Source organism: Alosa alosa, chromosome 12 (assembly GCF_017589495.1).
Source record: "Alosa alosa isolate M-15738 ecotype Scorff River chromosome 12, AALO_Geno_1.1, whole genome shotgun sequence".
Taxonomy (NCBI): Eukaryota; Metazoa; Chordata; class Actinopteri; order Clupeiformes; family Clupeidae; genus Alosa; species Alosa alosa.
In genome coordinates, this window is record NC_063200.1 from 18,858,124 (window position 1) to 18,883,336 (window position 25,213).

At 39.9% G+C, this 25,213-nt stretch overlaps 1 pseudogene; it reads left to right on the forward strand.

Annotated features, from left to right (window-relative positions):
• Window positions 1-6,406: 6,406 nt before the first annotated feature.
• Window positions 6,407-24,345, forward strand: LOC125304486 (annotated as a pseudogene).
• Window positions 24,346-25,213: the final 868 nt, after the last annotated feature.

Genomic DNA, 25,213 nt, shown 5'->3' on the forward strand with positions numbered 1-25,213 from the left:
TTTCATGCGCTATGCTTTTGGCCTACGTTCATATCCTCATCATTTTTTAGCTGTAAGGCTCACTGTCCAGCTAAATCCCAAATAAGTGCAAGATATGCCAGTTTATTTAAATGAAATCATTACTCATATAGTATCTTGTTTCCCAGCTTCTAATACAGAAATATGTGAACCATATGTATAACTTTTTGTTAGTGAAAGACTTTAAGACTGTAAGTGAGTAGGCCTATGGCCGTCTATAGGAAACATGAATATATGATTCTTAATGGATAATCAAACTTACAATTGACACTTTTCATTAGATTTTTAGTTATTCTTGGTTATTTGAAATGTTTCTCAAATTGCCCTTTTCTCTTAGAATTCCTAGGAATCTGGGGCATTGTTCTAGAATTCCACTGGGGTATTGAGGGTTAAGTCAGTGTTCCAATTTCCATTTTACCTCTAAAATAGAATAATGAATGAACGCAAAAGTACACGGAAATCCATGAAATAGTCGAATATACGGGATCATTTTCATTTAGCAAGTGACTATAGAACTTCAAAAAGTCATATAGGTCCATATACCACTTACTTTTCCTCTTTCATTTCACTTCCAAAATAGAATTACGGAAGCGTATTGCTGCTACACTAAAATAAATAAAAAGGCTCAGTATTATGTAATTACGTGAAAAGTTTCTTGTTATAACAATATATTTTTCATGTTTTAACAAGATATATATCACGTTATTACATGAAATTATTACGTTATTCAAGATAATGAAACTAAACGAAACGAGAAGCAAGAATAGGATATGCTCGTTTACATGACTCAATCAAATTCTATTTTAAACTCGGTTTAAGACATTCTTGTTATTGAACACGGTGGATGATATTGTTATAGGCCTATAGCCTATTATATGCGAACACCCAAGCATTGTGCAGAATATTCTGCACCTGTGTGCAGTAGGCTAGCCTAGCGGAGTGCCAGTCGGGAGAGTCGGGAGGATTCCTGGTGTGGCCGGCCTGTTTAAGTGTGATCTCAAAAAGCGAATGCTATTGCTGTTTGAATATTTTCTTTGCTGTGCTCTCCAGCAGCCTGCACTGTGCGACTGCAGCGCTTCACTACTCACTCCCCGCGTCCCTTCCCCACAGCCTTAGAAATGACAGCGATGACCTGACATGCAGGCTACCGAGCCAGAGCGCTCTATACATTCACCCACATTGCGTGAAGATTCACATATTTATCAAAGCCCTTTCTCCCTCTTGCGGCAAGTTAGCGAAAGTTTTATTTATTGTGTTGATAATAAGATAAAGCAGAACTATCAGGCTGTGTGAGCTGGCTATCCTGCACAGAACCTCTCTATCGGCCTCCTTTTCAGCGGCTCTCTGCCGATACACAAACATCCCTCTTCGCTGCTCCTCAGTCAGCTGGGAATTGACCACACACGTAGCCTACACACATGCACAAAACAAACACTCATCAAGCAGCACTGTGTAATAGCAATCAGGGTGCAAGTTCATAGACACGACTAGTTATCATTTATGCCAGCCATGAGCTCTCGTGGCCTCGTTTAGTTTAGTTTCGTTATTTTAAAATAACATGATAATTTTGTGTAAAAACGTGAAAATATCATTATCATGAAATAACGTGATAATTTCATGTAATAACGTGATACATATCTTGCTAAAACGTGAAAAAGATTTTGTTATAACAAGAAACTTTTCACGTAATTACATAATACTGAGCCTTTTTATTTATTATAGTGTGGCAGCAATACGCTTCCGTATAGAATAATGAATGAACACAAAAGTACACAGACAAAGAAGCTATGGTTATGACATAAACGGACCCAGCTAGGTTCACAAACAAAAATGTAATGTAAACACATTCATAGCCATCCTCTATCATCCATCTAAATTCATTGTTGTTGCAACCCAACCCAACGAATCTTCATCCATGTATCCATCTATCATCCATCCATCTACTCACATCTTCCCATCTACTGTATCTACACCCAACCATTTTTCTACCTGTCTATCCATATTCATCCATCTATTATTTTACCTCCATCCACTCATCCAATTATCCATTTTATCCATCCAATTATCCATTTTATTTATATCCACCTTCATCTACACTGAAAAGAAAAATAGCTGGCATTTACTTGATTTTACCATGTACATCGGCTGCACATGAATGAAATGTCTAGAATTAGTTCAGCATTTCTCTTTCGGTTTACAAAATTGATTTATGCTGTGATAACCCAGTTTGATCAAGTAATTCCAATTAAATTGATTAGGTTTAGGCCTACATTAAAGAAGCACTATGCAACAATTTTTGCAAAAATTACCTTAATTATGCAGGTTGAGAGTTGTTCTGATGGTTCTACAACACTTTCTGGGTCGTTTGGTGGGTGCTTCGTCTCCCCCTTTCGCTTCTCCGCGGAAAAACTGAATATGCAACTTTCTGTTCCCGGTCCGAAGAAATCCGGATGTGACTCATTGGAAGTATCCAATCGCGCCTCGAAAATGTAGTCAGATTGTAGTTTCGAAGAAGAATCCAAAACGGATGCCGACTTGGCTTTGTTGCTGTTGTAAGTAGCCTACCCTGGCTTTGTTGCTGTTGTAAGTAGCCTACCCTGAACTTCGTTTTTGTAATGTGGTTTGATAGTCTCTTGAACAATGTGTTTGCTCGACCGTTTTATTGTGAGCCCTGTATGTGTTTAGCTTGGTTTCTTGATGGCTAGCTCGCTAGCTAGTGGGGGTTTAGCGTAGCAGTCATTTGCTACCGAAGCTGCAGGGGGAGGTGTGCCGTGAAAAATGCGAGCCCAAATCCAGCGAAAACCCAGAAACAGCGAAGGAATAGGAATAACCAGACCTGATAGTGATTCTTTAAATATGCATGTAATTTCAACGAGATTGTGTTATAAGTGGCATAGAGAGTAGGCATTCAGATGTCCTGTAACATTGATGCTGCAACATCAATGTTACAGGAAGATAACTTTGATATTTAAGACTTAGGATGAACTTCAAGATGAAGACTGAACTCATTCACTCTGAAAGTATCTTGGAGGAGGCAGAACAGCAGCTGGGACTGGAGCGAGACAAAGAGCCGAAACTGGAGCCTGTGAGGAACCAGAATGAACGGGAACCATCTCAAGCATCGGAACCACCTCAGACATGGGCTAGACATGGTGCAGGGCTGTAATATCTCTATGGCAGAGGGCTGCTGGGCACAATATTGGCGGTTTTGATCACCAACTGGGTTTCCAGAATGGAAACAGGGACAGGAGCTGGAGACCCAGAAGCAGGCACAGCCTGGAGGGAGCACAACAAGTGCTCTTTCCATTCACTACAGCCAACAATTGCTTAAATAATAAAGTTGATCTAAAGTGTTATTCATCTTATATCAAGATAAAACAAATCTAGTTGGTATTGTTTTCAATATAAATAGACTTACCTTTCTTGTCAAATATGTTTTACCTTTCTTGTCAAATATGTTTTCTTAATTTAATAAGAGTTTGACTCATTTTAAGACGTCTCATCATGGAAACAAGCAAATTTGTTGAGCACATACTGTATGTCTTGATTAAAATCAGTCAATATCAGATTAATAACATTTGGTTAGATTGTATTTGTAAGCTGAAGTAGTTTAGAACACACTGGGAAATACAATCGTCCTTCAAACTGAACGGAACATAATACACAGTCTCATAATAAATATGACAGCATGGTGTTTCAACTATGGAGATGGAGGCTGGTTGCAAATACTTGAGGAGTCACCATAAAAAAAACACACGGCTAGCCTGGGAAAGACTCACAAGTATTTAAATAGTGTCACAGTTTGAAAAAGAACACAAGAAATCAAAGTGTCTTATTATTTGTGATACCTAATTTTAAGATTTAATTTATTTACTGTGTCCATTTTGCACTTTTGCTAGTGTAGTATGTCCAGGCATCTAGGGAGCTTAGAAGAAGACACTTAACACCAGTAATAAAACTAGTGTGCTCTTCACACAGAGTATTGCCCTAAACTTTACTATTTCAATCACTGCCAAAACAAAACATAGTGATACATGTTATGTATGTGTAGTGAGCATTTATAGAGTAGCCTACATTAATATTTGATGGAGATATGAATTACATGCAATTTATTTCGAGGATCCTCCTACAAATCAATGGGAAACAAAAGTTAGTAAACTGATATTTACAAACCACTGAAAACTCACATAAAGCTGCCACAAACATCTAAAAACAGACAAGAAAGCCCTTGGCCATAAAAGCAAAAAAAATCATATGCAGACGTATGGGGCAGACATTGCACTATAATAATGATATATGATAACAATTGTATTTGTATTATACTGACATCAAAGTATATACCAACTGAACTATTCTATGTGGATAGTGAAAACATATTTATGGGCAACATTGCTCAATGTGCCCCTTCCATTAACTACTTATTCCATATGTTTCTGCTCAGTTCAAAATAACAACAGATTTGTATCATAATGAGCCTCTCTCCAGATATCAAATGTTTTTTTTTTTTATTAATGATTAAATCCTAATGTATCCCTTAAATAAATCGGTTAACATACACACAAAATCATTTCACAAAATGAGTCACAAAAAAGGCACATATTTTGATTATGGCCCTTACTTTGAGGTAAACCATCTATTTTACCCTTTTAAGTGACAGTGAGTTTGACGTAATGTTTAAATAGATCCAAACACATCAATCAAACACATCTTGCCTTATTAGAACTCTGCTTAGTTGACAGAAGAGTGTCAATAAAAGGACCTGCTGGGACTATGGAAGGGCTGCAGAAGGGGGGGTTCCAGTGCACAGTAAGTCTTTCACAGACAGACACAGAAAGGAGGTGGCTCCTATTAGAGAATGTGTCATGGCAAACTGCATCTCTTCATCTCTAAAGCAACTAATACACTTAAGATTACTACATTATAATTACTGATACTAAAATACTTGTTTCTGTATGTTTATCATTTTTAGATACTCAACAACAACTGTTGAAATTCATCTTCTTTTGAAAATCATCTTCTTTTGGGAGGAAAAGGTAAGGTACATCTGACTTATAGTACATCTGATTTATCTGAACAGCTAAACGATTAAAACAACCTTCAAGTAAATCTTTTGGAGGGCATTTACTGATTATTGCTATGGCACAGGTGTAGCTCCTTTCAAGGTCTTATTTGTATAGACATATGCAATCTTTGCAGACTATGTCCAATTTACCTGGGGGCAGCCGTGGCCTACTGGTTAGGGCTTTGGGCTTGTAACCGAAGGGATGCCGGTTCGATCCCTGATCCAGTAGGAAAAATGTGGGAGGGGGAAGTGGTTGAGCACTCTCCTGTGCCCACATCCACGGCTGAAATGCCCTTGAGCAAGGCACCTAACCCCTCACTGCTCCCCAAGCACTGCTGTAGCTCACTGCTCCGGGTTATTGTGTGTTTCACCTCACTGTGTGTTCACTGTGTGCTGTGTATGTTTCACTAATTCATGGATTGGGATAAATGCAGAGACCAAATTTCCCTCACAGGATTAAAAGAGTATATATACTTATACTTACCTACACAATTAATTACCTAATGTCACTAGTTAGGACACTAGTGCCTTCATGAATCTTGAATGGAAGCTTATGTTTAAACATTGCCACCCTCCACCATAATTCAGTGATATTTTTACCACCTAAAAAGCTTCAACAGGGGAAATTAAAAACTTGTAAAAGTCATCATAGTCAATTAATATGCTTTTAATACGTGTGTATATTCAATGTTTATATTACTATGATGGGGATTGGATTAGATTTTAGGACAATAATGGCGTAAATAAATGGGTTCCATTATTAATTAGATATTAAAAGATTGTGTTGTATTTGACTGTTTAATGAATTGTGGTTTGAGTACCCTATGTACATTGATAAGCTCCATATGGAGGTCTGGAAAACAAATGTGGTTTTGTCCCCTGATGATTGTCAACCAGTTTATTTACAGTACTGTTAATGTCTGATTGTGTAAAGCATTTATGTTGAAACTGCCTGCTCTACATGTTTATGATTAATGCAAAAAAATGAGGCACCGAAATCCATGTTGTTATTCAATGTCATTACTACCGTCTGCTGTATGGCCAACCTTATATTTAATGTGTAAATTAGTATAATGGGGGATGGGATTAGATTGGTTCCATTGTTATTTAGATATCAAAGGAATGTTTTGTATTTGACTTTTAATGAATTGCAGTTTGAGTACCCTATGTACATTGATAAGCTCGGAGGTCTGGCAAACAACTGTGGTTTTGTCCCCTAATCACTGTCAACTACTTTATTTACAGTACTGTTTCTGTTTCTATGTCAGATTGTGCAAAGCATTTTATGTTGAAACGGTTTGCTCCTCATCTTTATAATTAATGCAGTAACCAGCAACCATGGGAGACGGTGAAATGGCCGTGTTTGGCAAAGCTGCCATCTACCTTCGTAAGCCTGAGAGGGAGAGAATTGAGGCCCAAACCAAGCCCTTTGATGCAAAGACTGCTTGCTTTGTGGTTGATAAAGAGGAGTTGTACGTCAAGGGTACAATTAAAAAGAAGGAAGGTGGCAAATGCGTTGTTGAAACACTTGAAACCAAGGAGGTACTTTAGCAAGGCAGTTGAAATTGTTCTGATGTTAAAATAACATTTTCATGACATTTTCTTGAATACATCTCTTTGTTAAAGCTGTTTTCTACATTGGTTTTAGGAAAAGACAGTGAAGGAAGACGAAGTCTTCCCCTTGAATCCTCCCAAATATGACAAAATTGAGGACATGGCCATGATGACCCACCTTAATGAAGCCTCTGTCCTGTATAACCTCAAAGAGCGTTATGCAGCATGGATGATCTACGTAAGCATTACACTTTTGAATATATAATGAAAAACAAAATAGAACAGTTGAAAAGCTGAAAAACTAATCCTCTTTATTTCTTCATTCTAGACCTACTCTGGACTTTTCTGTGTCACTGTGAACCCCTACAAGTGGCTCCCAGTGTACGACACAGAAGTGGTGAATGCCTACAGAGGCAAGAAGCGTGTGGAGGCCCCGCCCCACATCTTCTCTGTCTCTGACAATGCCTATCAGTTCATGCAACAAGGTATGCTTTCAGTTTTAAAACCAACACTGAAAAAATACAATATATATTTGTTTCATTTATGTAAAATTAACCATTCCTGTGAATCTCTATTTTGCCCCACAGACAGGGAGTGTCAGTCTGTCCTGATCACGTAAGTGTCCATGCATCCCTTAAAACTTTTTACATTATTAAAAGGCTAAACCGTTACATTATCTTCTGTATACTCTTCTGGTACACTTTGTAATTGTGATATAGAAAAATGGCAATATCTTCTGTTTAATACAGCGGAGAATCTGGTGCTGGCAAGACTGTAAACACCAAGCGTGTCATCCAGTACTTTGCAACAATTGCAGTGGCTGGTGGCGACAAGAAGAAGGCAGAACCTGTCCCAGCCTCAGGAAAAATAAAGGTAGGAACCCCTTGCATTTTTATAGGCTAAATACAGCAACAGATATGAACTTCAATAACATAATATATGGACTTGCAGGGATCTCTTGAAGACCAGATTATTGCCGCCAACCCACTACTGGAGGCTTATGGTAATGCCAAGACTGTGAGGAATGACAACTCTTCACGTTTCGTAAGTTTAGTCTCTCATATAAACTCTTACCTCGGTTCTGTCATTTTTGATAGAATCAACTTCTTAGGGTTTTTCTTTAAACTAAAATGTACTTTGTTGAATATTAGTATTTTAAAAAAAATGTCCTCTGGTTTCTACTTAAACCTCTACACTATCATTTTTTACTTTTTGTATTAGTAAAGGCAGTATTTATTGTTACTCTTAGGTCTATTATTGGATATTTGAATATTTATTGAATACTTCAATGTTTTTCCTCACTTGTAACCTGGTTTGGTAAAAGCATCAGCTACATGCATAAATGCAATTTCAAAATGTAATCTCAAACAGGGTAAATTCATCAGAATTCACTTTGGCACATCTGGAAAACTGGCTAGTGCTGATATTGAGACTTGTAAGTATAATTAATCTTTGTGTTTAAAGTTTCATTGTTGCCTTAAATGTATCAAATGAAAATGCTTCCCTGCTTAAAAAAGACCTGCTTGAGAAGTCCAGAGTGACATTCCAGCTTCCTGATGAAAGAGGCTACCACATATTTTACCAGATGATGACCAACCACAAGCCTGAGCTGATAGGTATGGTTAATATTGTCAATCAACGTTCAAAAATCAATACATGTAATTTTGAATTCATAAAATTGCTTTTTAACCCCTACAGAAATGTCCCTCATCACATCCAACCCCTATGACTTCCCAATGTGCAGTCAGGGTCAGATCACTGTGGCCAGTATTGATGACAAAGAGGAGTTGGATGCCACAGATGTAAGTTGTTCAATAATGTGTTTCCCCCGCTTAAATTTCTAGAAAAAAACTTTAAAATAATCAAATATTTATCATTCCAGGATGCCATTGACATCCTGGGTTTCAGTGGAGAGGAGAAAAACACCATTTACAAGCTGACTGGTGCTGTGCTCCATCATGGCAACATGAAATTCAAGCAGAAGCAGCGTGAGGAGCAGGCTGAGCCTGATGGCAATGAGGGTAGGTTACAACACTACTGAATCAGTCAGTTCTAGTAACGACACGGACTGGCAATGGTTAAACATGACTGATATCTAAACACATCTATCAAAAATGTCACAGACTGGCACTGGCAGATTCAGAAAGTGAACCCGGGTCTTGTTCTGTTTTCCCTGTTTAGTGTTTTTTCAATTATGTCAGCTCCTCTTAAGTGACTTCCTGCTAGCTTTGTTTACTTCCTGTGTCCTGTTCCATGTGCTCCTTTGTTTACCCTTGCCATGTGTTCTTCATTACCTGTGTCGCCGCCCCTCACCTGTCCCTGATTATTGTTTCAGTGTCACCTGTGTCTTGTTCCCCAGTATATTTAGTCCTCTTGTTCCCTCAGTTCCTGGTCGGTCTTTGTCCATGTTCGTGTTGTGTTCAGTTCCTAAAGATTCTCATAATTCCAAGTTTGCCTTGCCCTGCGTTTGGGTCTGACACTCCCCTATAAACCGTAATGCTGGGACGATTGTCAAGCAGTAACTTTAACGCTGCTGCACCATGCACAAAATTGATATGCCATCATGTTATTTATATCAACATATGTGTATACTCATGTATATTTGAATTTGCCTCTGGATTAATAAAATACAATGGTCACTCAGATACCTTTATGTTTTTGCCTTTAACCTAACATTATCTTGGACAAATGTTTTGATTTAGGGGGAGGAGATTCAGGTGGACAAACTTGTTTCATATGCTATCCCAAATTTGTTTGGAGCATGGAGTATATTAAATTGGTCATTTTAAATGTTAAATCACCAAACTGCTACACTGTTGCACTGTTTTTAGATGCTGACAAAGTCGCATACCTCTTGGGCCTGAACTCCGCTGACATGCTGAAGGCTTTGTGCTACCCAAGAGTGAAAGTCGGAAATGAGTATGTCACCAAGGGTCAGACTGTGCCACAGGTATTATTTCATTCACTAAAAAGTTCACTAAAGATCACAAACCACTTGGCAGTGTCTGGACAGAATTAATTGTTGTGAAAATTAAATGACCTGCTTTTATTGCATAAGCATTTGACTTTATGGTCTCTGAACATAGCATGACCATTGCTTTATTCTGTTTCAGGTCAATAACTCAGTTGCAGCCTTGTCCAAGTCCATCTATGAGAGGATGTTCTTGTGGATGGTCATCCGTATCAATGAGATGTTGGACACTAAACAGTCAAGGCAGTTCTTCATTGGTGTGCTGGATATTGCTGGCTTTGAGATTTTTGATGTAAGCATAAGTTAACTCCATTTTTCACTCATACCACAATGTAGTATACTTCCAGTTGGGAAGTGACGTTGATTGACTTTGCCCAAAAATAACACACCCGCACGGCATTGAGTAATTGGCGCGAGACCCTACCTGTCTAACTTCGACAATTATATTACAAACTATTTCTCAATCACAGTACAACAGCATGGAACAGCTATGCATCAACTTCACCAATGAGAAACTGCAACAGTTCTTCAACCACCACATGTTCGTTCTGGAGCAAGAGGAGTACAAGAAAGAGGGCATTGAATGGGAGTTCATTGACTTCGGCATGGATTTAGCCGCTTGCATTGAGCTCATTGAGAAGGTCAGTTTCAATCAGTCAAATGAGCCAAATACTATATTTGTATTGTTTTATAATACCCACTTTAAAAAAAAGGTTATTTCCAACAGCCTATGGGAATCTTTGCCATCCTTGAAGAGGAGTGCATGTTCCCCAAGGCCTCTGACACCACTTTCAAGAACAAGTTGTATGACCAGCATCTTGGCAAAACTAAGGCCTTTGAGAAGCCGAAGCCTGCCAAAGGCAAGGCTGAGGCCCACTTCTCCCTGGTGCACTATGCCGGCACTGTGGACTACAATGTTACTGGGTGGCTGGACAAGAACAAGGATCCACTGAATGATTCTGTTGTGCAGCTGTACCAGAAGTCGGGAGTAAAACTCCTGCCTGTCTTGTACCCACCTGCTGTTGAGGGTAACAAAAAACCTATACAAGTCTACAAGCTAATGCAAAAAATGTATTATGTATGAATTTCTATATATGTAACTTAATTACTGAATCCATCATTTGTATTTCAACAGAGGCTGCTGGTAGTAAGCAGAAGAAGAAGAAGGGTGGCTCCATGCAGACTGTGTCATCACAGTTCAGGGTGTGTATATTAAACCAATAACAACAAATCAATCATCCTAAAGAAAGGCGAGGGGATGTTTTAATTGAATTCTTATCTCAACAGGAGAACTTGGGCAAACTGATGACCAACTTAAGGAGCACCCATCCTCACTTTGTGCGTTGTCTGATTCCAAATGAAATAAAGAAACCAGGTAAAGGGTGTTTGGTAGTGAATAAAGATATATATATATGTGTGTGTGTGTGTGTGTGTTATATTACATTGAGAATATGAGATCTCATGACCTGTTTTTGACATGCAGGTTATATGCAGAACTTCCTGGTCATCCATCAGCTCAGGTGCAATGGTGTGCTAGAGGGTATCAGAATCTGCAGAAAGGGTTTCCCAAGTAGAATCCTCTATGGCGACTTCAAGCAGAGGTGAACTGTGAAAGCCAATGAAGTATCATATATATTCAATACTGCATTTAGAGAGGAAAAAGTAATGCTCTATGTGTTTATTCTGTTCAGATACAAAGTGCTGAATGCCAGTGTAATCCCTGAGGGTCAGTTCATTGATAACAAGAAGGCTGCTGAGAAGCTCTTGGGTTCCATTGATGTTGATCACACTCAATACAAGTTTGGACACACAAAGGTAGATACATTTCATGCAATCTATTACCTGTTTCACCTTTTACCTGAGTACAAACTAGAGCACGGCTTTCTCCGTGTCAATGCTTATATTCAATGCTTGTATTCATTCTTATATTTTCCTTTATCCCTCAGGTGTTCTTCAAAGCTGGTCTGCTGGGTACCCTTGAGGAGCTGCGAGATGAGAAACTGTCTAACCTAGTAACAATGACTCAGGCTCTCTGCCGTGGCTTCCTGATGAGGAGGGAGTTTCTAAAGATGATGGAAAGGAGGTAAATGTGTATATCAAAAGAACTCAGAAGTATGAAAGATTGAGTAGGCTAGTATTAATAGTATAGTCCGCCTCTGTATCCGTCTAAATTGATAATGCATTTTGCTGTTTGCTAAAGGAAATGTGTTTGTCTAAAGTATGTCTGAGAAGATTACACTTTACACTATTACACTTTCTATAAGGGATGTAACCATAGACAGTAAAATATATGGACATAGACATCCCATAGACTTCGAACGAGACGAGTGAAGCAAATTTGAACCCATTTCCTGTTGGTCGACTTCGGTTCTCGCGCATACTCAGTCCAGGCGAGTGAGAAACGTGTGACATTAAGCAACGGACCGAAACGATAGGCTTGTTCGACTTGATGCACATCTGCGCAGATCTGACTTGGTGTGATGCATGCTGGGTTGAACACAATGCATACTGGGATGGACGCAATGCATACTGGTTAGAAATCCTGTCCGATGCGAATGCCCCTTGTGGCTCGAGAGAAACGCAACAGCACTTGTTGAAATTGAAATAGGCGAAATTGAGTTACTAAAAAAAGTTTTTATTATTAATTCACATTGACCATACCCAACAAGGGAGAATGAGGGACATGTTCTCGTGTTCTAGGCCAATGTCCAGCTGCTGCCCTGGTGGTGTCCATGTTCTTCCCAAAAAGACTACAAACCCCAGCGTTCGCGCTAGCAACTCATTTGTACATGTTGCATGTGTGGGCGTACAAGATTTACGAGTCAAATGGAAAACGCCATCATTGTTATTGTTTTGTGCTACATGTACTGTAGCCTCTGGCTAACCTGCTGGAAAACAAATCGTTACATTGTATTGCATGCACAGCAAGACCATGCAATGCATGAATTGGTGACCAGGTTGAAGCAGCAATGTAATCTAGTGTGTAAGAGCATTGCATCGACATTAAAATGACCAACACAGTACAAATGCAAAGAAAATACATGCCATCTCATCTCAACTATGGGCGCAGCCATGTTTGTTGTAAGGTCGTACGGCCACCTCGGGGTACACTCAAGAACTCCGAGGTAAAGGGGCGTGCCTGCGTAAAATGCTGCAAGAAAACTGGGTAATTTACACTTTCCAACTTGGGCGGCGGATTTACGAGACAAATAGAAAAGGCCAAAAGTCAGACACAGTTCAATTGAACAAGCCTATTGTTAATTTCACGATATCGTGATAACAAAAGTGTCGGTATCGTCGTGGACATGCAGTGTTGCCACAGTTACCTTGAAAAAGTAATCTGAATACTGATTACTTTACTGATTACTTGATTTTAAAAGTAACTAAGTTAGATTACAAGTTACTTTATTAGTTACTTTCAACAGCTGCCGACAACACCCCCACCGCCTCAACATAAAAAGGATAACCGGTTTTGCCAATACTCACTATACTGGAAGTGTAAATTACACTTGTTAAACTCACCTCAACAAGTCTTTTGCAATAATTTAACCCGCTGTGAGCAATGCTAAAGTCACTGTTACAAACAGTGCAGTGTGCAAGACTATCATTATGTTTTGTCATATGTCATTATGTGTTGGGTACACTTTTGTGTAGTCTGATGTGAAATGGGTCTTAAATGTTCCTTTTTGAGGGGCACTGACTCTGCCATGACGTTCCTGTTCCTAGATACACTGACTGAACTGATTAATTAAGTTTGGGAGAAAAAAGATATAAGCCCACCTACTCTGAAAACTGATTGGTTGATTTAGCAAAACAAACCAGGATGCTCTCTGTCTTGGATGCGCTTCAGGCACACATGCACCTCCTCCTCTCTCTCCCTCCCTCTCCGTTCTGTGGCGTTAAACTCAGATGCACACTCAATTTGAAGTCCGGTCTGGCTTGCGTGCTCTTGTTCGCTCTAGGTTCTGGGAGATTTTATGTAATTTGCGGGCGTCAGGAAGCCGCTAGCAATATGTGGGAGACTCCCAAAACTTCTGGAGACTTGAGATGTCTAGCTAGACAGCACTTTGTCGCCAGCACAGAATGTACAATGTACCTTAATGTTGTCATGTTTAGCTGACACAAACTCAAAATAATGACTGTATAGTCCCTCCATTGTTGTTTACGTTTGTGTCGCTGCGTGGTTTTACACGTGAGTTGTCCTCATGCTGAAAACGTGAGCATAGCCTACATGACCTTAATCCCTGAGACAAGAAGAAAGCAAAAAATATATCTTTTTACTAAGGCACAGTGACTTAGATAAGTAACTTTAATCTGATTACTGGTTTGTAAATAGTAGCGCGTTAGATTATTGTTACCGTAAAAAAGTGATCAAAATAGACCGTTACTAAGTAACGCGTTACTGGCATCACTGCATGTGATGGTATCAAAGGATAGGTCTTCAGGGCAAAAAATGTAGTTCTGTTTTAGCTGCCGTGCAGCAGAGCGGAGGGAAAATACATAGATATTAGAAAGCTAGAAACTGCATTGGGCACGAGTTCTATTAGGTGGCATACTTAAAAGCGACCGCTATATTGCTGGGGGCAGCATGTTTACTGTCTATGGGGGAGTGACAGCAACACTTGCTCCAGTTATTGTTTCCCCCACCAAGATGGCGACGCTATTTACGTACGTTCGGGAGCCCAATGCAGTATCTAGCTTTCTAATATCTATGGGAAAATAGACCTCTGAAGTTCGCCTACAAAAAAGCTACCATCTTTGCCTAGGCTATATAAGGAGTATCTTATATCCGGTATCTTGAGATTTTCCCTATGGGAAAATAACATGGGGATTTAAAATGATCACACCTGTTAAACTCTCGCAGGGACAACGAAATCGAAAATGCAAACATTTTGCTGTAGGCCTACACACTTTTGTCCTCTGCCTTCGAGTGGATACTGCGATCTCCGGTACGTGAAGGCGGCACACTTTGATTTTTGCTACCCCAGAGCTAACTTGCGATGCAACTTGCCATTAAGTTAGTAGTTAGCTCTTGGATATCAAACGTCAAAGTGTGCTGCGTTCATGCAGGCTACCGGAGATCACAGTATCCACTCGTAGGCAGAGGACAAAAGCGTATTTAGGAAAACGTCTGCATTTCAGACTTTTTTGTCCCCGCGGGAGTTTAACAGGTGTGATAATTCCAAATCCCCATGTTATTTTCCCATAGGAAAAATCAGATACCTGATCTCAAAGATGGCAACTTTTTTGTAGGCGAACTTCAGAGGTCTATAAGAATTACAGAGACCATCATCCTATGCGTGCCTATAATCTTTTTTTCAGTCTGTGCGATCCTCCGGTCTATATTTGATTAGGCCTGTTATAGTTGATCTGAACATTTTCATCATGTACAAGCTACACACACACGCACATCTTATGCAACTATGCAGTGCCTCCAAACAAAACTTTCAATTCACAGAGATGTTTTATTTATCAACCGAACGACTAAATTGGTCTATGGACACACCATAAGACTACCATGAGCTTTTTTTGGCAGTTTGCAAACAGAGTGCATTACCACCATCTGCTGGACTGAAGTGTGATGGCAAGTGTACCCTGCAGCCTCATTCTGGCCATGGGGGGAATAAGGTGAATTGGAGACTTAGTTCATAGCCTATAAAGAAAATAGGAGTAGCCAAAGTAGCCCAATAAAAGTTAGGACTGCGAAGGAAATAATAACCTAATCTTAAATAAATATAGCCTATTGCCCATTTCAATATGCATAAATTCAATTATGTATTAGGCTGCCTTATGAACATGATCTTAAATAGGTCTTTCAAAGGACATCAATTCATTGTTTATTTAGAGGCAAGACTGAGGGAGAGAAACTGGCAGTTTTCTTTTATGAATAATATCATGTAAATATCAGACATGGCATTTAATGACTAATCTTTGTCTATTTATACCAAAGTTATAACTTAGCATCCATATTATGTCACGTAATAAGTATAAGTAAGTATATATACTCTTTTGATCCCGTGAGGGAAATTTGGTCTCTGCATTTATCCCAATCCGTGAGACCAGTAGGCCACGGCTGCCCCCTAATGACCTAAGACCAAATGTAACTTTGGTAGTAAATGTTTTAATTTTCCAAGTCTTAAAGTCAATTTGCCTTTCTTTTTTAAATATCACAATAAATATTTTACCGTTGACTTGTTACCGAGGTATCGTATTGAGAGATTGATATTGTTACATCTCTACAATATTGCAATAAATGTTTTAACATGGACTTGTTATTGAGGTACTGTATTATTGTATTGTGAGATTTTGGTATGGTTACATCCCTACCTTTTACACATTTCATGTACCGGTATTCATAATTCTACATACAATATTTAAGGATAGATTTCACCACCCTTCTTGTATAGGGAGGCTATCTACAGCATCCAGTACAATATACGGTCATTCATGAATGTCAAGACTTGGCCTTGGATGAAAGTTTACTACAAAATCAAGCCTCTGCTGAAGAGTGCTGAAACTGAGAAGGAGCTGGCCAACATGAAAGAGAACTATGACAAACTCAAAGAGGACTGTGCAAAGACAACAGCCAGGAAGAAGGAGCTAGAGGAGAAGATGGTGGCTCTAGTGCAAGAGAGGAATGACCTGGCACTGCAAGTGGCATCTGTAAGTGTATACTGTACCATTTCAATATTCACAATTACCCAGTCCCAACATTGTGTTTTCAATAATTCCATCTTATATTTATAATAGGGATCTGAGGGTCTCAATGATGCTGAGGAGAGGTGTGAGGGTCTTATCAAAAGTAAGATCCAGCTTGAGGCCAAGCTCAAAGAGACAGCCGAGAGACTGGAGGATGAAGAGGAAATCAATGCTGAGCTGACTGCCAAGAAGAGGAAACTGGAGGATGAGTGCTCTGAGCTGAAGAAGGACATTGATGATCTGGAGCTGACCTTGGCTAAAGTGGAGAAGGAGAAACATGCTACAGAGAACAAGGTTGGGAATTATAAAGGGCGGATCAATGTAGTTTGTTAAAAATAAAATATCTAAGTTACACTATCATATACTAATGTAAAGTTTTCTATGTGCAGGTCAAGAACCTAACTGAGGAGATGGCCTCACAGGATGAGTCCCTTGCTAAGCTGACAAAGGAGAAGAAAGCCCTCCAAGAGGCCCACCAGCAGACTCTTGATGATCTTCAAGCAGAGGAAGATAAAGTCAACACTCTGACTAAATTCAAGACTAAGCTTGAACAGCAAGTGGATGATGTAAGCAGGCTTGGAATTTCACCATTGTAGGGGCAAGGCCACTTGGCCTTCAGTTGGGCATATTTGGTGGGGGGCACAAAGGCCACATGTCAGGGCACCAAGGCCAAAGTTAATTATACAGTAGTATGCTATAAAAATGGTCAAAGTTGTATTCACTGCAGTAGACCTGCATCACTGTATGAAACATTACAAAAACATAAAACATGACATATTACATATAACTGTAAATCATTTGATCATCTAATATTTTCAGATATCTAGACTATATTTAACATTTATTTTGTATTTGGCCTGTTATGAAATCATGTATTGAACAATTTAAGCACAGCTCAGCTTTAAGAAACTCAAATAGCCTAGATACATGCTTAGCATTTTGTGATCATTAAGGCTACTTTCACAAACTCTTATTGTCAGCTGTCCTCTGATTTACCGATATCTAGGCGACATTTGTAATATTTATTTTGTATTTGGCCCGTTATGAAATTATGTGGAACAATTTAAACACAGTGTAAAACTTAAATCCCAAATTTGGAGACATCCATGTATGTTGAAATTTACTGCAAATTCAAAACGGGATTAGTCTGGAACGGCTAACTGTACAGGGGACTGTTTTACACCTTTCTGTTCGGTAAGGTCTGCTGTTTATTCTGATATATGGTTTGTCATATGTTAAACGAAGGGTTCGTGAAGTATTCCACCGAGATGAATGGGTAGGGAGATGGACGCAAAACCTTCAGTAGAATTTATGATTAAATTGAATGATATTTACTTTTCTCGCGAACCGTTCACCACAGCAATTAGCGGCTAACATCGTTTAAAAGCTGAGAAAAAGCTCATTCATGTGATACTTGTGATGTCTGTGTGATGATTAGGCTACTTCGCGAGTAGTTCAACTGAGAAGAATGGGTTAATTTGGACGCACTTTCTTTCTTGCGCTGTCACTTTCTCCACTGCGTAATTTGCGCTGTGAATGCTAAGATTATTGACAGGCCATAGGCTAAATATATATCGCTATTAGTAGGACGCAAAGCAGAATATTTAAAGAAGGGGGCACCAAGGCCACCGTGGCCTGTAAACCTCTGATTTTCAAAGGGGCGTCACGGCCAACGCAAGGGGCTACGACGGCCATGGCCGTCGTGGCCGCCGTGAAATACCTACCCTGGATGTAAGTACAAAAACATTTCACCACTTCCCACACTGAAATTAGACCATTTCCCACATACTCACCTCCAGGGCTGTAGTGGAGGCTAAACACAAGTAAACACAGTTTATCCACCTCTGAAATTTCAGAAATAGAGTTTATCCACCTCTCAACAGAATTTATTCACCAATTGCAACTTTTAACATTCAAAAATCACACTGTATTATCCACATTTATAATATGTACTCTCATCAACACTCTAGAAACCATTAATACCACTGGTATTGTTATAAACATTGGACAATAACCTCCACCATCATTAAACATTTTCTGATCCGATAACGCATGGCGCAGTTCACCTTACCCTGTTCACATCATAGTTTATCCAACTCATATTTTGCCACTACACCCCTGCTCACCTCACATTTCATATTGGCAGCTTGAGGGTTCCCTGGAGCAAGAAAAGAAGGTCCGCATGGACCTTGAGAGAGCCAAGCGAAAGCTTGAGGGTGACCTGAAGCTGGCCCAAGAGTCCATCATGGATCTGGAGAATGACAAGCAGCAGTCTGATGAGAAGATAAAGAAGTAAAGGCATTATCTATTACAAAATATCTCTGTTCAATTCCCATGTATGCAGCCAACTTCAGAAATTATATTTTCTTTTTTTTTAATCAGGAAGGACTTCGAAACAAGTCAACTTCTAAATAAGATTGAAGATGAACAAACACTTGGTGCTCAACTGCAGAAGAAGATCAAGGAGCTTCAGGTTTAATTATTCTCCACCAACTCAAACTCTGAGCGTTTTTTACAATTTTCTGTCTTACTAATATGATATAATATGGTTTTCCCCCAATAGGCCCGCATAGAGGAATTGGAGGAAGAGATTGAGTCTGAACGTGCAGCTAGAGCCAAGGTTGAGAAGCAGAGAGCTGATCTCTCCAGGGAACTTGAGGAGATCAGTGAAAGGCTTGAGGAAGCTGGTGGTGCCACTGCATGTCAAATTGAGATGAACAAAAAGCGTGAGGCTGAGTTCCAGAAGCTGCGTCGTGACCTTGAGGAATCCACCCTGCAGCATGAAGCCACTGCTGCAGCTCTCCGCAAGAAGCAGGCACGACAGCGTGGCTGAGCTGGGAGAGCAGATTGACAACCTCCAACGTGTCAAGCAGAAGCTTGAGAAGGAAAAAAGTGAATACAAGATGGAAATTGATGATCTCGCCAGCAATATGGAGGCTGTTGCTAAAGCTAAGGTTGGTGAGATATTTACCCATCTTCAAATCAACTTAAAATAATTGTATTAACTTTTTGCTACTAATGGATATTATCATAAACAGGGAAATCTGGAGAAGATGTGCCGCACCCTTGAAGACCAACTCAGTGAAACCAAGGCCAAGAGTGATGAGGGTGCCCGCCAGGTCAATGACCTCAGTGCTCAGAGAGCAAGACTACAGACTGAAAATGGTGAGCTTGGCCGTCAGGTTGAGGAGAAAGATGCTCTTGTGTCTCAGCTGACCAGAAGCAAGCAGGCCTTCACTCAGCAAGTTGAGGAGCTGAAGAGACTGAATGAAGAGGAAGTCAAGGTACTGATATCTATGCATGAAATGAAGATATTGGATTACATAAATCACATTTGGGGAAATGCTTTCATACTGTAAACACCGTTGCTTGTTAACAAACAGGCCAAGAATGCCCTGGCCCATGCTGTTCAGTCTGCTCGTCACGACTGTGACCTTTTAAGGGAGCAGTTTGAGGAAGAGCAGGAAGCAAAGGCTGAGCTTCAACGTGGCATGTCCAAGGCCAACAGCGAGGTTGCTCAGTGGAGGACCAAGTACGAAACTGATGCCATCCAGCGCACTGAGGAGCTTGAGGAGTCCAAGTATGTGTTAAAGATGCAAAAACATAATTTAGATATGAATTTGGCCATTTAAACCTTATATTTTCTTTCTATTTTCTAAAAAACATCATGATTTCTGGCTTAAATTAAGGGGCAGCCGTGGCCTACTGGTTAGCGCTTCAGACTTGTAACCGGAGGGTTGCCGGTTCGAACCCCAACCAGAAGGAACGGCTGAAGTGCCCTTGAGCAAGGCACCTAACCCCTCACTGCTCCCCAAGTGCCGCTGTAGCAGGCAGCTCACTCCGTCGGGATGGGATCAAAAGAGTATATATACTTATACATACTTAAATCTGGTGCTTTCTCTTTCAGAAAAAAGCTTGCCCAGCGACTCCAGGAGGCTGAGGAGCAAATCGAGGCAACCAACTCAAAATGTGCCTCTCTGGATAAGACCAAGCAGAGACTACAGGGTGAGGTTGAGGACCTCATGATTGATGTGGAGAGAGCCAATGCTCTAGCTGCCAACCTGGACAAGAAGCAAAGAAACTTTGACAAGGTAATACCTCCAAAACATCATTCAGATGTGGAATGTAGGTGAACTAGATATACAAAATATGACCGCCGCCCAGTCCAGCACATTTTTTCCACAAAAAGAAATCACGCTGAAAGGCCTATATGATTCTAACTGTCTCACTAAATTGCATTATCCACACTCAATTCTCACTGGTATCTGCTAGACAACAAGTACCAAAACATGATTAGTTCATAGATTTCACATGTAAAATTCATTTTATACAACCCCACCTCCATCTTGCCTGTTCATAATTCTGAGAAATTCTTGATTGTTTGTGTTATGTTTATGTTATGTATGTGGGTGTGTGTGTGTGTGTGTGTGTGTATCTGTTTGTGCACATGTGTGCACATGAAATGGGTTAACATGACCCCTGGAGGCAAACATACAGAAAAAAATGGTCATCCTAGGCCCTACAGTTCTCAAGATATTCACAGAGAACTGTGTCTGTCCTACCCTCCTTTCGGGGGGGTCCAGTCCAGCGGGGGGGCTACAGATCAAAACGAAAAATGACGATTCCATGCTATCCATGTGGGGGTACATGCCCACCAAGTTTTGTGTACCCCGGTCTTTCAGTGTCCCGGGAATCCTTGTTGGTGTACGTCACTAAATGTACACATAAATTATTTTATTGTAAGGCCCCCCATGAACGAAAGTACACAAAACTTGGCATGCATTCGGAGGGTGTCATAATGATCTTACACTTTTAATTTCGTGCAGTTTTGACCTTGTCAGCCAGAGATATAGTGATGAAAACACCTAATTTTTTGCTTTTTAATTTTTAACTAGGTGGCTCTATACATGAAATAAGTGGTAATGGGATGGGTTGACATGCCCCCTTAAGACCAACATACATAAAAAGGTGGACCTCCTAGGCCCCACGGTTCTCGAGATATTCACAGAAAACTGTCTCCGCCACCTACAGGCCAGTTGGTGTATAGTAACATAAATTAATTTATTGTGTGGCCCCCATGAACGGAATTCCACAAAACCCCATGAGGGTGTCATAATGATCCTACACTTCCAATTTCGTGCAGTTTTGACTATGTTAGGTCACAGATACCTTCAATTACAACACCTCATTTTACTTTTTGTGTTTAACTAGGGGGTCATACATGAAAAGTGGTTATAATGGGTTGACATGGACTTGAGATCAACATACAACAACAACTGTTTCTCGAGATATTCACAAAAAGGTCCTGGTCCAGAGGGGGGAAGCGAAAAACGGTGGTTCCATGCTATCCATGTGGAGGAGGGTCAGGCAGGAGTTGGAGGTGTGGCGGTCATAATAAGTATAAGACACAACAACAACTGTTTCTAAAAAGGTCCTGGCAGAGTGGAAGCTCGTTCTCTCAGCACTGAGCTGTTCAAGATGAAGAACTCCTATGAGGAGTCTCTTGACCACCTTGAGACCCTGAAGAGGGAGAACAAGAATTTGCAACGTGAGTCAAAATAGCCCAACCCATATCCCACTCAAAAAATATTTTCAGATAATATGTTTACTCTAATATAACCACATATTTGCAGAGGAGATTTCTGACCTGACTGAGCAGCTTGGTGAGACTGGAAAGAGCATCCATGAGCTGGAGAAGGCCAAGAAGACTGTTGAGACTGAGAAGTCCGAGATCCAAACCGCCCTGGAAGAGGCTGAGGTAGAAATTCAGATAGGCTTTCCTACACAGTGAGTAACGGAAATTATGATGTCTTATATATTTTAAAATTCTTAATTTTCTTGTTTAGGGAACTCTTGAGCATGAGGAGTCCAAGATTCTTCGTGTCCAACTTGAACTCAACCAGATCAAGGGTGAAATTGACAGGAAGCTTGCAGAGAAGGATGAGGAGATGGAGCAGATCAAGAGGAACAGCCAGAGGATAATCGACTCCATGCAGAGCACTTTAGACTCTGAGATCAGGAGCAGAAATGATGCCCTGAGAATCAAGAAGAAGATGGAGGGAGACCTCAATGAGATGGAGGTTCAGCTGAGCCATGCTAACCGCCAGGCTTCTGAGTCCCAGAAACAACTGAGAAATGTGCAGGGTCAACTCAAGGTCAGTTATGCAATAAAATAGTACAAGGATCCTATCCTACCACAATTACTATTTGGTTAATATTTTATTTATAATAATTTATGTCCATAAATCATTATATGATTTTGTCTGAACTCTCTCTTGGTAGTATGGCACATCTTTTGTCATTCCATGTGTTTTTTATTAGGATGCCCAACTGCACCTTGATGATGCTGTAAGAGGACAGGAAGACATGAAGGAACAGGTTGCCATGGTGGAGCGCCGGAACACCCTGATGGTGGCTGAGATTGAGGAGCTCAGAGTTGCTCTGGAGCAAACAGAGAGAGGCCGCAAAGTGGCTGAACAGGAGTTAGTTGATGCCAGTGAACGTGTTGGCCTCCTGCACTCTCAGGTGGGGGTATATTTTTCTCACAAAAAAATCTTTTCAATTGTACCCGCAGTTCTTTCAAAAGATTTTTCACCATATAACATATTTGAAATTATTTCTGAATGTTAGAACACAAGTCTGATTAACACCAAGAAGAAGCTTGAGGCTGACTTGGTTCAGATCCAAGGTGAGGTTGATGACATCGTCCAGGAGGCTAGAAATGCTGAGGACAAGGCCAAGAAAGCCATCACTGATGTAAGCAATGTTTTCTTTTGCACTTTAGTACTGTATATTATGAGCTAAATACTGTATGTAGCTTTTGTGATCTAAAACACAATTTCCCATTTTTCAGGCCGCCATGATGGCGGAGGAGCTGAAGAAGGAGCAGGACACCAGTTCTCATCTGGAGAGGATGAAGAAGAACCTGGAGGTCACTGTGAAAGATCTGCAGCACCGCCTGGATGAGGCTGAGAATCTGGCCATGAAGGGTGGCAAGAAACAACTCCAGAAACTGGAGTCCAGGGTGAGTGACTAAACTTGGGTGAAATATTCAGAATGTAATAAATAAAATGAAGACATTGTGAAATGAAGATCTTGCTTATGTAAAGGTTCGTGAGTTGGAAAGTGAGATTGAGAATGAACAACGACGTGGTATTGAGGCTGTCAAGGGAGTCCGCAAATACGAAAGGAGAGTGAAGGAGCTTACCTACCAGGTATAAAGTTTCTTTAACCACTATTGAACATAATTTATCTCGAGGAGGACAATGTTAGACAGATTGTTTTTCTTTTCAGACTGAGGAGGACAAGAAAAACGTCACCAGACTGCAGGACCTAGTTGACAAGCTGCAATTGAAGGTCAAATCCTACAAGAGACAGGCTGAGGAGGCTGTAAGTAGTTTCTTGTGTTACCTATATGGTCAAATATCTTGCCTTTCGTATTAATAAAAAAATAGTTTAATAGGACTAAAAAGTGTAAAAGATAAACAACTTTTCGGTTCATCCAAACTGCATCATCAGTTGTAATGAATGTAACAGGAAGGATGAACACCAAAACAGTTTCTATCTCTGTATCTAGTCCTTTCAGTCCAGTGTTTTTAAAAGAAATGCTATCACCTGGACCCTAAATGAATCTCCATAGATAAAAATTATTGGTTTGCTTCAAAACAGAAGCCTCTGCACTCAAACATACTTTCTTAATATTAGGAGGAGCAATCCAACTCCCACCTGTCTAAGTTCAGGAAGGTTCAGCATGAGCTGGAGGAGGCTGAGGAGCGTGCTGACATTGCTGAATCCCAGGTCAACAAGATGAGAGCAAAGAGCCGTGATTCTGGAAAGGTACGTCTAATTTGCCATATTTTAACGTATTATAAGCCATCATATGTTCATACTCAATTTAATTTCATTCCTCAATTTCTCTTTCTCAGGGCAAGGAGGCTGAGTAAATCCTGTGAAATCTTCTGACCAGTCACTCATTTGGATTAATATCCTGATTACTGTGGTCATTCTGTAAATCCTACATAATAAAAGTCTCTTCAGAATATGAGAATATTGTTTTTAATTAGAATCAGAATTAATTGTGATCACAATTTGTAAAATGTTTCGACTTCCCTATTTGCATTTAAAATCACTTTAAGATTTCCTGGTCTGTTGGCTAAAACATACTTACTTGTTTGCCAATAACAAATGATGCGGTAACACTTTCTATGAAGGTCACTGTTATAATGAGTTATGCATACATAACACCTTATAATGTGATCATAAGTAATTATAATAATAATTTAAATAGTTCACAAGCAAGCATGAGACTCTTTAGCAATCCTCATAATGCATTCCAGATTATTTCATTATGGACCAAAAATCTAATTTTGTATAATGCATTATCCTCCGACCCTGCCTACTCATAACTAAACATTGTGGGCACTGTACTGATGCATTAGAACAACTTTTGCTTAGTGATTTCATGCATGAATGTATGCATAACCAGGGTGCGATTTGTGTAAAAAACAGAGGGGGGGATGATTTTGAATACGTTTTTTTTTTTTTAATGAACGAACGATCCATAGCCTAGTAATGTCATGGCTAATAATAGCCTATATTCATTTTGCCACCTTTGTAACATTTACCTTTATCTTAGTTTTAGTTTACCGTGATGTATGACTTTAAACAGCGAGTGTGCTTGGTATGATGATCAGCTCCTCTAATGCAGGGTAGGACTACGTTTTGACAAGCATACAAATTCACATTGTTCTTGCCCCATCTGAATTGACTCCTCTACTTTTGCTGCCTCCATCCTTTCTGTATTTGTTACGTAAAAAAATGTTGTATATGATGGCACTGAAGTCTTGAGTTAGTGAATTGGCTAACAGTGTTAGTTGGTAACCAAATAGCACACATTGCACTACATGCTG